The sequence below is a fragment of the Scyliorhinus canicula genome, chromosome 4, assembly GCF_902713615.1.
Source record: "Scyliorhinus canicula chromosome 4, sScyCan1.1, whole genome shotgun sequence".
Taxonomy (NCBI): Eukaryota; Metazoa; Chordata; class Chondrichthyes; order Carcharhiniformes; family Scyliorhinidae; genus Scyliorhinus; species Scyliorhinus canicula.
Genome location: NC_052149.1, coordinates 6340511 through 6352668, shown reverse-complemented (window position 1 = coordinate 6352668; position 12158 = coordinate 6340511). Strand labels below are relative to the sequence as shown.

At 46.8% G+C, this 12158-nt stretch overlaps 1 protein-coding gene across 2 annotated transcripts in view; it reads right to left on the bottom strand.

The window, feature by feature from the left end:
• lpar3 (lysophosphatidic acid receptor 3) overlaps positions 1 to 12158 on the bottom strand; it is an 88836-nt gene that overhangs the window by 51397 nt on the left and 25281 nt on the right. The window contains exon 1 of one of the 2 annotated variants that reach the window (XM_038793636.1): positions 4901 to 4915. The exons of the other annotated variant lie outside the window; for it this stretch is intronic. The gene's annotated coding sequence lies outside the window, so the exon portion shown is untranslated. Of the gene's footprint in view, positions 1 to 4900; positions 4916 to 12158 lie in introns of those variants that run through there. 2 annotated transcript variants of the gene reach the window in all.

The following is a 12158-nucleotide window of genomic DNA, read 5'->3' as shown; positions in this document are numbered from 1 at the left end:
CACTAATGTGATTAACACGGTACATACATCACCCACTAATGTGATTAACACGGTACACACATCACCCTCTAATGTGATTAACACGGTACACACATCACCCTCTAATGTGATTAACACGGTACATACATCACCCACTAATGTGATTAACATGGTACATACATCACCCTCTACGGTGATTAACACGGTACATACATCACCCTCTAATGTGATTAACATACTACACACATTACCCACTAATGTGATTAACATGGTACATACATCACCCACTAATGTGATTAACATGGTACATACATCACCCACTAATGTGATTAACACGGTACACACATTACCCTCTAATGTGATTAACACGGTACACACATTAACCACTAGGGTGATTAACACGGTACATACATCACCCTCTACTGTGATTAACACGGTACACACATCACACTCTAATGTGATTAACACGGTACACACATCACCCTCTACTGTGATTAACACGGTACACACATCACCCACTAATGTGATTAACACGGTACATACATCACCCTCTACTGTGATTAACACGGTACACACATCACCCTCTACTGTGATTAACATGGTACACACATCACTCTCTAATGTGATTAACACGGTACACACATCACCCACTAATGTGATTAACATGGTACATACATCACCCACTAATGTGATTAACATGGTACATACATCACCCACTAATGTGATTAACACGGTACACACATTACCCTCTAATGTGATTAACACGGTACACACATTAACCACTAGGGTGATTAACACGGTACATACATCACCCTCTACTGTGATTAACACGGTACACACATCACCCTCTACTGTGATTAACACGGTACACACATCACCCATTAATGTGATTAACACGGTACACACATCACCCTCTACTGTGATTAACACGGTACACACATCACCCATTAATGTGATTAACACGGTACACACATCACCCTCTACTGTGATTAACACGTTACACACATCACCCTCTACTGTGATTAACACGGTACACACATCACCCTCTACTGTGATTAACACGTTACACACATCACCCTCTACTGTGATTAACACGGTACATACATCACCCTCTAATGTGATTAACATACTACACACATTACCCACTAATGTGATTAACACGGTACAGACATCACCCACTAATGTGATTAACACGGTACACACATCACCCACTAATGTGATTAACACAGTACATACATCACCCTCTACTGTGATTAACACGGTACACACATCACCCTCCACTGTGATTAACACGGTACACACATCACGCATTAATGTGATTAACACGGTACATACATCACCCTCTACTGTGATTAACACGGTACACACATCACCCTCTTCTGTGATTAACACGGTACACACATCACCCACTAATGTGATTAACACGGTACACACATCACCCTCTACTGTGATTAACACGGTACACACATCACCCTCTACTGTGATTAACACGTTACACACATCACCCTCTACTGTGATTAACACGTTACACACATCACCCTCTAATGTGATTAACACGGTACACACATCACCTCTAATGTGATCAACACAGTACACACATCACCTCTAATGTGATTAACATGGTACACACATCACCCACTAATGTAATTAACACGGTACACACATCACCCTCTAATGTGATTAACACGGTACACACATCACCCTCTAATGTGTTTAACACGGTACACACATCACCCACTAATGTAATTAACACGGTACACACATCACCCTCTAATGTGATTAACATGGTACACACATTACCCACTAATGTGATTAACACAGTACACACATCACCCTCTATGTGATTAACACGGTACATACATCACATTCTACTGTGATTAACATGGTACACACATCACCCTGTAATGTGATTAACATACTACACACATAACCCACTAATGTGATTAACACGGTACATATATCACCCACTAATATGATTAACACGGTACATACATCACCCACTAATGTGATTAACACGGTACATACATCACCCTCTACTGTGATTAACACGGTACACACATCACCCTCTAATTGGATTAACACGGTACACACATCACCCACTAATGTGATTAACACGGTACACACATCACCCTCTACTGTGATTAACACGTTACACACATCACCCTCTACTGTGATTAACACGTTACACACATCACCCTCTACTGTGATTAACACGTTACACACATCACCCTCTAATGTGATTAACACGGTACACACATCACCTCTAATGTGATTAACACGGTACACACATCACCCAATAATGTGATTAACACGGTACACACATCACCTCTAATGTGATTAACATAGTACATACATCACCCTCTACTGTGATTAACACGTTACACACATCACCCTCTAATGTGATAACACGGTACACACACTACCCTCTACTGTGATTAACACGGCACATACATCACCCTCTACTGTGATTAACACGTTACACACATCACCCTCTACTGTGATTAACACGTTACACACATCACCCTCTACTGTGATTAACACGGTACACACATCACCCACTAATGTGATTAACACGGTACACACATCACCTCTAATGTGATTAACATAGTACACACATCACCCTCTACTGTGATTAACACGTTACACACATCACCCTCTAATGTGATAACACGGTACACACACTACCCTCTACTGTGATTAACACGGCACATACATCACCCTCTACTGTGATTAACACGTTACACACATCACCCTCTACTGTGATTAACACGTTACACACATCACCCTCTACTGTGATTAACACGGTACACACATCACCCTCTAATGTGATTAACACGTTACACACATCACCCTCTACTGTGATTAACACGGTACACACATCACCCATTAATGTGATTAACACGGTACACACATCACCCACTAATGTGATTAACACGGTACACACATCACCTCTAATGTGATTAACACCGAACACACATCACCCACTAATGTGATTAACACGGTACACACATCACCTCTAATGTGATTAACACGGTACACACATCACCCTCTAATGTGATTAACACGGTACACACATCACCCACTAATGTGATTAACACGGTACACACAGCACCCTCTACTGTGATTAACACGTTACACACATCACCCTCTACTGTGATTAACACGGTACACACATCACCCTCTACTGTGATTAACACGTTACACACATCACCCTCTACTGTGATTAACACGTTACACACATCACCCACTAATGTGATTAACACGGTACACACAGCACCCTCTACTGTGATTAACACGGTACACACATCACCTCTAATGTGATCAACACGGTACACACATCACCCTCTAATGTGATTAACACGGTACATACATCACCCTCTAATGTGATTAACATAGTACACACATCAGCCTCTACTGTGATTAACACGTTACACACATCACCCTCTAATGTGATTAACACGGTACATACATCACCCTCTAATGTGATTAACATAGTACACACATCACCCTCTACTGTGATTAACACGTTACACACATCACCCTCTACTGTGATTAACACGTTACACACATCACCCTCTAATGTGATAACACGGTACACACATCACCCTCTAATGTGATAACACGGTACACACATCACACTCTAATGTGATAACACGGTACACACATCACCCTCTAACGTGATTAACACGGTACACACATCACCCACTAATGCGATTAACACGATAAAAACATCACCGTCTACTGTGATTAACACGGTACACAAATCACTCTCTAATGTGATTAACACGGAACACACATCACCCACTAATGTGATTAACACGGTACACACATCACCCTCTAATGTGATTAACACGGTACATACATCACCAACTAATGCGATTAACACTGAAAACACATCACCTCTAATGTGATTAACACGGTACACACATCACCCACTAATGTGATTAACACGGTACACAAATCACTCTCTAATGTGATTAACACCGAACACACATCACCTCTAATGTGATTAACACCGAACACACATCACCCACTAATGTGATTAACACGGTACACACATCACCTCTAATGTGATTAACACCGAACACACATCACCCACTAATGTGATTAACACGGTACACACAACACCCTCTAATGTGATTAACACGGTACACACATCACCCTCTAATGTGATTAACACGGTACACACAACACCCTCTAATGTGATTAACACGCTACACACATCACCCTCTAATGTGATTAACATGGTACATACATCACCAACTAATGCGATTAACACTGAAAACACATCACCCTCTACTGTGATTAACACGGTACACACATCACCCTCTACTGTGATTAACACGGTACACACATCACCCTCTACTGTGATTAACACGTTACACACATCACCCTCTACTGTGATTAACACGGTACACACATCACCCTCCAATGTGATTAATACAGTACATACATCACCCTCTAATGTGATTAACACGGTACACACATCATCCACTAATGTGATTAACATGGTACACGCATCACACACTAATGTGATTAACACGGTACATACATCCCCCTCTACTGTGATTAACACGGTACACCCATCACCCTCTAATGTGATTAACATACTGCACACATGACCCACTAATGTGATTAACACGGTACATACATCACCCACTAATCTGATTAACATGGTACACACATCACCCTCTAATGTGATGAGCACGGTACACACATTAACCACAAGGGTGATTAACACGGTACATACATTACCCTCTACTGTGATTAACACGGTACACACATCACCCACTAATGTGATTAACACGGTACATACACCGTGTAGTTTCTGTGTTATCAGCCAGCCGCACAATGTCACATCAATTAACTGATGCAAACACACTAGTTCTTAATGTTTTCTAAAAGTAAGTATAGTGATGACCTGGAGGGAATGTGCTTGTTGTGGACTCGCCACACATCTGCTGACCTTCCCCCCCGGGTGTCGAGTTCTCAGAAGATATTTTCCTGGTTTACTTTTCCCATGAATTCAGGAGGAATTATTGCTTGCACAAAGGTTGGAGTCCCACGCGGATAATGGATGTTTGGATGACATAAACACAGATCCTGATCTGGGAAGCCAAAATCTCCAGTACAGGAGTGAAACAGAGGATAAGAAAGAAGGATTGCTTTCACGGCCCTGCGCTCTTGATTTTTCATTTGTGATGAACTGAAAAGAATTTCTTGACTCTTCTCTCCAAAGTGGTTATTAATTCTGATTGCAGTTCCCGCTAGTTTCCATCTTTTTGGTCAGAGCCACAGTGATGATCTCCATCTGTCTGGTCACCCCCATGATCATCTGATAAGTTTGCTAATTACAAGTGGCAGGAAATTCCTCAGTCACTGTTTGTTCTGGGAGGATTACTAAATAGTCCTCGGACTCCAGTGTGTTTGTGATGTGGAGCGCAGTATAACATAAACTGCACTGGGAGTGGAAATTGCCTGACTCAAATTCAATGTCATCTCATGGGACTGACAACGTGAATGCTCAGAAACTTTGTTCCCAGCTCTTCAGTGTACAACTGATGCCTGGCAGCTGATCGTAAAGATCGGATCAGGCAGAGGCCACTCAACCCCTCCAACCTGTTCCTCCATTCAGTCAGACCACGGCTGACCTGCATCTTAACTCTATCTGTGCACCTTCGTTCCACGTCGAATCAATATCATTGCTGAACAAGAATACACCAATCTCAGTTTTAAAAGCTGATGCTCAGAAGGATATAATATTAATCTTTATTAGTGTCACAAGTAGGCTTACATTAACACTGCAATGAAGCTACTATGAAAAGCCCCTAGTCACCACACTCCAGCGCCTGTTCGGATACACAGAGGGAGAACTCAGAATGTCCAATAAGCACGTCTTTCGGGACCTGTAGGAGGAAACCGGAGCACCAGGAAGAAACCCACGCTGCCACCTCTGCTGGGTCTGTCCTGCCGGTGAGACAGGACATACCCAGGAATGGTGATTATGGTGTCTGGGACATTGTCTATAAGATGTGATTCTGTGAGTGTGACTATGTCAGGCTGTTGCTTGACCAGCCTGTGAGGCAGCTCTCCCAACTCAGGCACAAGCCCCCAGATGTTAATGAGGAGAACTTTGCAGGGTCGGCAGGGCTGTGTTTGCCATTGTCATTTCCAGTTTACTGACTTTGTAACAGTCTGACACAACTGAGTGGCTTGCTGGGCATGATCCTTGACTTTTGAATTCCAGATGTTTATTGGATACAATTCCCATCATCTGTCGTGGCAGGAGTTGAACGCAGGCTGAGAAGGGAGGCACATTAAGAGGTTAGAATGTATTAATGGCAGAACAAAGGTGTCAAGGGACAAATAGGAACCTGGGACAGATGGTTCAAGTGGGGTGGGCGAGGTGGGACAATAGTGAGGGGAAAACAGATTGATGGAAGAAATGAAAATAAATTGATAGAAATAAAATTGGGGTGAAGGGTGAAGGTGGAGGAGAGAGTTCACAGTCTGAAGTTGTTGAACTCAATGTTAAGTCCGGAAGGCTGTAACGTGCCTAATCGGAAAATGAGGGGCGAGATTCTCCGCAAATGCGGAGAATCGTAAAGGCTGCCGTGGGACAGGCCGTGACCCACGGCAGCCTTCACGCCCACTTCCGGGGCCGAATCTCCCCCCCCCCAACCCCCCGGGCGGGGCTAGGAGCGCGGCCCTATGCGTCACGGCGGCGTGGCCTTGACGACGGTCGACAAGGCCACACGACAAGCATCACGGCGGCTGACGCGACCGATGACGTCAGCCGCGCATGCGCAGTTGCCGTTTTTTCCCTCAGCCGCCCCACAAGATCAAGCTGCACGGCCCGTGATCGGTGGGCACTGATCGCGGGCCTATGCCCCCATTGGCACGGCCATGGTACTGCCGTGCCAATCGGGCCCCCAGATGCCCCAAACGGGCATCTGGCGCCCGTTTCACGACGGCAGCGAGCAGGTGTGTTTGCTGCCATGTTGAAACGGGCATGAAGGCCCGGCCACTCGGCCTCGGAGAATCGCCGCTCGCCGTTTTTTACGGCGAGCGGCGATTCGTGGCGTCTATCGGGCGTGGTGGGGGGAGAATAGCGGGTGGGCGTGAAAAATGTCGGGAGGCCCTCCCGCTATTCTCCCACCCGGCGAGGGGGGCGGAGAATCGCGCCCAAGGTGTTGTTCCTCCAGTTTGCGCTGGGTTTCACTTGAACATTGCAGCAAGCCAAGGACAGACATGTAGACGTGAGGGCAGGATGGTGAGTTGAAATGGCAGCAACAGGAAGGTCTGGGTCCTGCCTGTGGACGGACCGGAGGTATTCTGCAAAGTGGTCACCCAGTCTGTGTATAGTCTCTCCAATGTAGAGTAGGCCACACAGGGAGCAGTGACTTCAATAGACCAGATTGAAGGAGGTGCACGTGAGGCGCTGCCTCACCTGAAAATTGTTTAGGTCCTGGGATGGTGAGCAGAGAGGAGGTAAAGGGGCAGGTGTTACACCTTCTGCGACTGCATGGGAAGGGACTGTGGGAAGAGGGGGAGCTGTTGAAGGTGTTGGAGGAGTGGATCTCCTCCATGTTGGAGGAGTGAGGTGATGGAGGAGAGCAAGTTCAGGGAGAAAAGGCCAAAAATCCCCAAATCTTTGCACTTATAGAGTAGTTCATGGCATGCAGCGCTTTGAGGTATTTCTAAGGGTGGCACATAGCTCCAAGCTCGCAGGTTCAATTCCCGGCTGGGTCACTGTGCGGAGTCTGCACATTCTCCCCGTGTGTGTGTGGGTTTCCTCCGGGAGCTCCGATTTCCTCCCACAGTCCAAAGATGTGCAGGTTAGGTGGAGTGGCCATGATAAATTGCCTTCAGTGTCCAAAGGTTAGGTTAGGTTGGGTTATGGGGATAGGGCGGAGGTATTTCTAAGGGTGGCACTGTGGTTAGCACTGTTTCTTCACAGCTCCAAGCTCCCAGGTTCAATTTCCGGCTGGGTCACTGTGCGGAGTCAGTGGTGAGCTGTTTCCAAGGGCCCGTGCAGACTTGGTGGGTCGAATGGCCTCTTTCTGTCCTGTAGATTCTACGACATTATGACATTAAATTGTGATGAGGTTGCTACGTACGTGCTCCTGCTGGGCTCCTTTATCTCTGTACAACATCTTTAACTTTGCATGTTGATTTCACTACAGTTCCTCTCCTACTTTGTGAAAGAAAATTGTTCCAAAATAAATGACTCGCCCTAAAGCTTGGTTACAGAAATGTCAACCAAGATCGGAATCACATACTTGCAACAGTCAATGCTTCCACCTAAAATACACAGCGTACCACAGAACTCCGCTATATTTGAGCACGTCCTCTGCAGAAATCTCTGAGGAGTTGGAATCTTTATGAGACTTTTAGGGAACACAGCCCAGCACCTCACTTTGTTTCCCAAATAAATCTCCACTGAGGTGGAATAACCAGTTCCTCGTAGTGGGACACAAGGCAGTGATTAAATCGGGCAATGCTGCTGACTGCCAAGTTCACAATCACGAACACGGCTGAGATCAGTCTTCGGCATATTTTGTCGTACAGCAATGCGAAGTGCCGCTGTCAGTGTTCTTAATCAACTTCCTTTTTATCAATGGCCACTTGGTTGCACAGAGCTTAAGTTATGCTAAATATGAAACAACCTGTCGAAGCTTTTCACCTTGCACTCATCACGGCAGATTTAAAAGAATACCAAATCTCGAAGGGAACAACAATTTGTACTCCATGGGAAGAGGGTCCTGATTGGTTGGCAAGTGTACTCTGATTGGTGGACCATGCAGACGCTGCAACAGTGGATGAACGGGCATCGTGCGACAATCACCAGGCAGGAATGTTCCCTTCCAGTCGGGGAACACTTCAGCAGTCAAGGGCATTCAGCCTCTGATCTCCGGGTAAGCGTTCTCCAAGGCGGCCTTCAGGACGCGCGACAACGCAGAATCGCCGAGCAGAAACTTATAGCCAAGTTCCGCACAATGAGTACGGTCTCAACCGAGACCTTGGATTCATGTTGCATTACATTCATCCCCCACCATCTGGCCTGGGCTTGCGAAATCCTACCAACTGTCCTGGCTTGAGACAATCACACCTCTTTAACCTGGGGTTACCCCTCTCTCTAGCTCTGTAAAGACTTAATTCTCTGCAAATGCTCGCATTCAAAATATTGTCTGGCATCTTTGACTTTGTCTATATAAATGTTTCTGGAACCTACCTCTCCTTCCACCTGAGGAAGGAGCAGTGCTCCGAAGGTTAGTGATTTGAAACAAACCTCTTGGACTTTAACCAGGTGTTGTAAGACTTCTTACTGATTGATAGAGTCATTGCCATGGAGACTGCACCAGCAATCAGTAAATTGGCATGGTTTTGTTTAAATTCAAACCGGACAGGTTGACTCTGATTGGTCAAGGAACTGTCATGGAGAATTATCCTTTTTATTAGGTTTTCAGAATTTACACTTTGTAAAGTCCCGTGATGCAGTTGGTAGCATCGCTGCCGCTTTGCCAAAAGCTCCGGGTTTGACTCCCACTCAGGACTTGATTTAAAAGGAAGGTGAGTTCGTAACGAGGTCAAACAGGTTGAGCATCACAGTGTAAATCTTTCCAACTCACACCAATGGCTGGCGAGATTCCTGGTCAGCCGTATGATGGAAAAATCGTTGGAGCCTCTGCCATCGCTATCCAAAGTTCCAGACCATAACATGCATGTAAATGTGCACGTTGCCACGGCAACATGGACTTCCTGACCACCACACTTTACAGGGCTTTCGGGCAACAAATTCTTGCTGTCGTCGCGAACAGTTCCTCGAAGCAAGGGTGGTGTCTGCCACATTTCATGATTTGTGTGTCCTTGGGTGACTTGTGAGACCAATCCTGGAGGCAGAGGGGACAACAGCTACCCTGAGGAAGGGGCATCCTCAAGCCAGAGTCTGGCTGTCTCTCCCTCAGCTTACAAACCAGTACATATTCATGTGTGTGTCTTAAGAAGCCTGTGTGCAATAAAAGAACAAAGATTGGCCCTCCAATCCTGTGCCGACCATGGTACCTGCCTAAACTAAAACCGTCTGCACTTACGGAGTCAGTATCCTTCCATTCCCACCCTATTCATATATTTGTCTCGATGCCCCTTAAATGCCGCTATCGTACCGGCTCCCACCAGCTCCTCGGGCAGCACGTTCCATATATTTACCACCCTCTGTGTAAAAAACGTGCCTCGCACATCTGGGGCGGGATTCTCCTCTACCCGGCATGACGGGGGGTCCCGGCGTAGGGGAGTGGCGCCAACCACTCCGGGGTCGGGCCTCCCCAAAGGTGGGGAATTCTCTGCACCTTTGTGGGCTAGCCCCGAGCCGGATCGGTTGGCACCAGAAGACTGGCGCAAAAAAAACCGGCGCCCCCGGCAGCGGGGCTGGCCGAAAGGCTTTCGCCGGTCGGCGCATGCGCGATGTGGGTTTCTCTTCCGCAGAAGAGAAAAAGTGCACCCAGGGCACTGGCCCGGGGTCTGAGTGGGGGGGCCCCGATCGCGGGTCTGGCCACCGTGGGGGCACCCCCGGGGTCCGATCGCCCCCCGCCCCCCCAGGACCCCGGGGGCCCGTCACGCCGCCGATCCCGCCGCCACCAGAGATGGTTCAAACCTCAGCGGCAGGAGAGGCCTCTCAGCGGCGGGACTTCGGCCCATCGCGGGCCGGAGAATCACCGCAGGGGCCTCGCCGATCGGAGTGGCGAGATTCCCGCCGCCGCCACCTCCCGGGTGGCGGAGAATCTCTGCCACGACGGGGACCGGATTTCGGCGGCCCCAGGCGATTCTCCGACCCTACTGGGGGTCGGAGAATTTCGCCCCGTTCTAAACTTTTCCCCACGCACTTTAAACCTATGTCCCCTAGTACTTGACTCTCCTACCCTAGGAAAGAGCATCTGACTACCCACTCTGTCCATGCCACTCATAATCTTGTAAACCTCTATCAGGTCGCCTCTCAACCTCTGTTGTTCCAGTGAGAACAGACCGTGTTTATCCACCCTCTCCCTATAGCTAATGCCCTCCATACCAGGCAATATCCTAATAAACCGCGTCTGTACCCTCTCCAAAGCAGCCACATCCTTATGGTAGTGTGGCGACCAGAATTATACACAATATTCCAAATGAGGCCTAACTAAGGTCCTGTAACTTGCCAATTTTTATATTTAATGCCCCGATTGATGAAGGCCAGCATGCCACATGCCTTCTTGACCACCTTATCCACATGTGTTGCCACTTTCAGTGATCGTGGACATGCACGCTCAGATCTCTCTGCCTGTCAGTACTTGCAAGAGTCCTACCATTTATTGTGTAATTCCTACATGCATTGGACCTTCCAAAGTGCATTACCTCACACTTGTGCGGATTAAACTCCATCTGCCATTTCTCCGCCCAAGACTCCAACCAGTTTATATCCTGCTGTATCCTCTGACAATCCTCTTCACTATCCACAACTCCACCACTTTTTGTGTCGTCGGCGAACTTACTAATCAAGGATGTATTCAGATAGAAGCCATGCTATATGTAAACATACTAATGTACATATTTTATGAAGTGAACACTCTATGCGTCCTGATCGTGGGTGCCTGTCAGAGGAACATATTGTCACATCAGGCTGCTTACAGGAACAATGAAGATTGAGTCACAAAGACAGCTCGTTCGCCCCGGTTCTAGTTAAAGTTGAGAAGGAGTTCTGAAAGGGGTGGTTACATTGTCTGGGATTAGTGCCCCTCAGGATATTGACTAGGGTGACTAATATTTTATAATGTGGAGATGCCGGCGTTGGACTGGGGTGAGCACAGTAAGAAGTCTTACACCAGGTTAAAGTCCAACAGGTTTGTTTCAAACACCACCTTTCGGAGCACTGCTCCTTCCTCAGTTGAATGAGCAGTGCTCTGAAAGCTAGTGTTTGAAACAAACCTGTTGGACTTTAACCTGGTGTTGTAAGACTTCTTACTGTAATATTTTATATTGGAACTTAACTCTTGAGATTCATTAATCACTCATTCTGTGTTTGCTTATACATTGGAACCCCATTAGACACTGAGTCAATTTTTTACATTCTGAGCCATCTATGTCAAAGCCCCTCCCTGGGGTCTCAGCTCTCAAATTCCCTCCCTAAACCTCTCCTCCATTCTACCTCG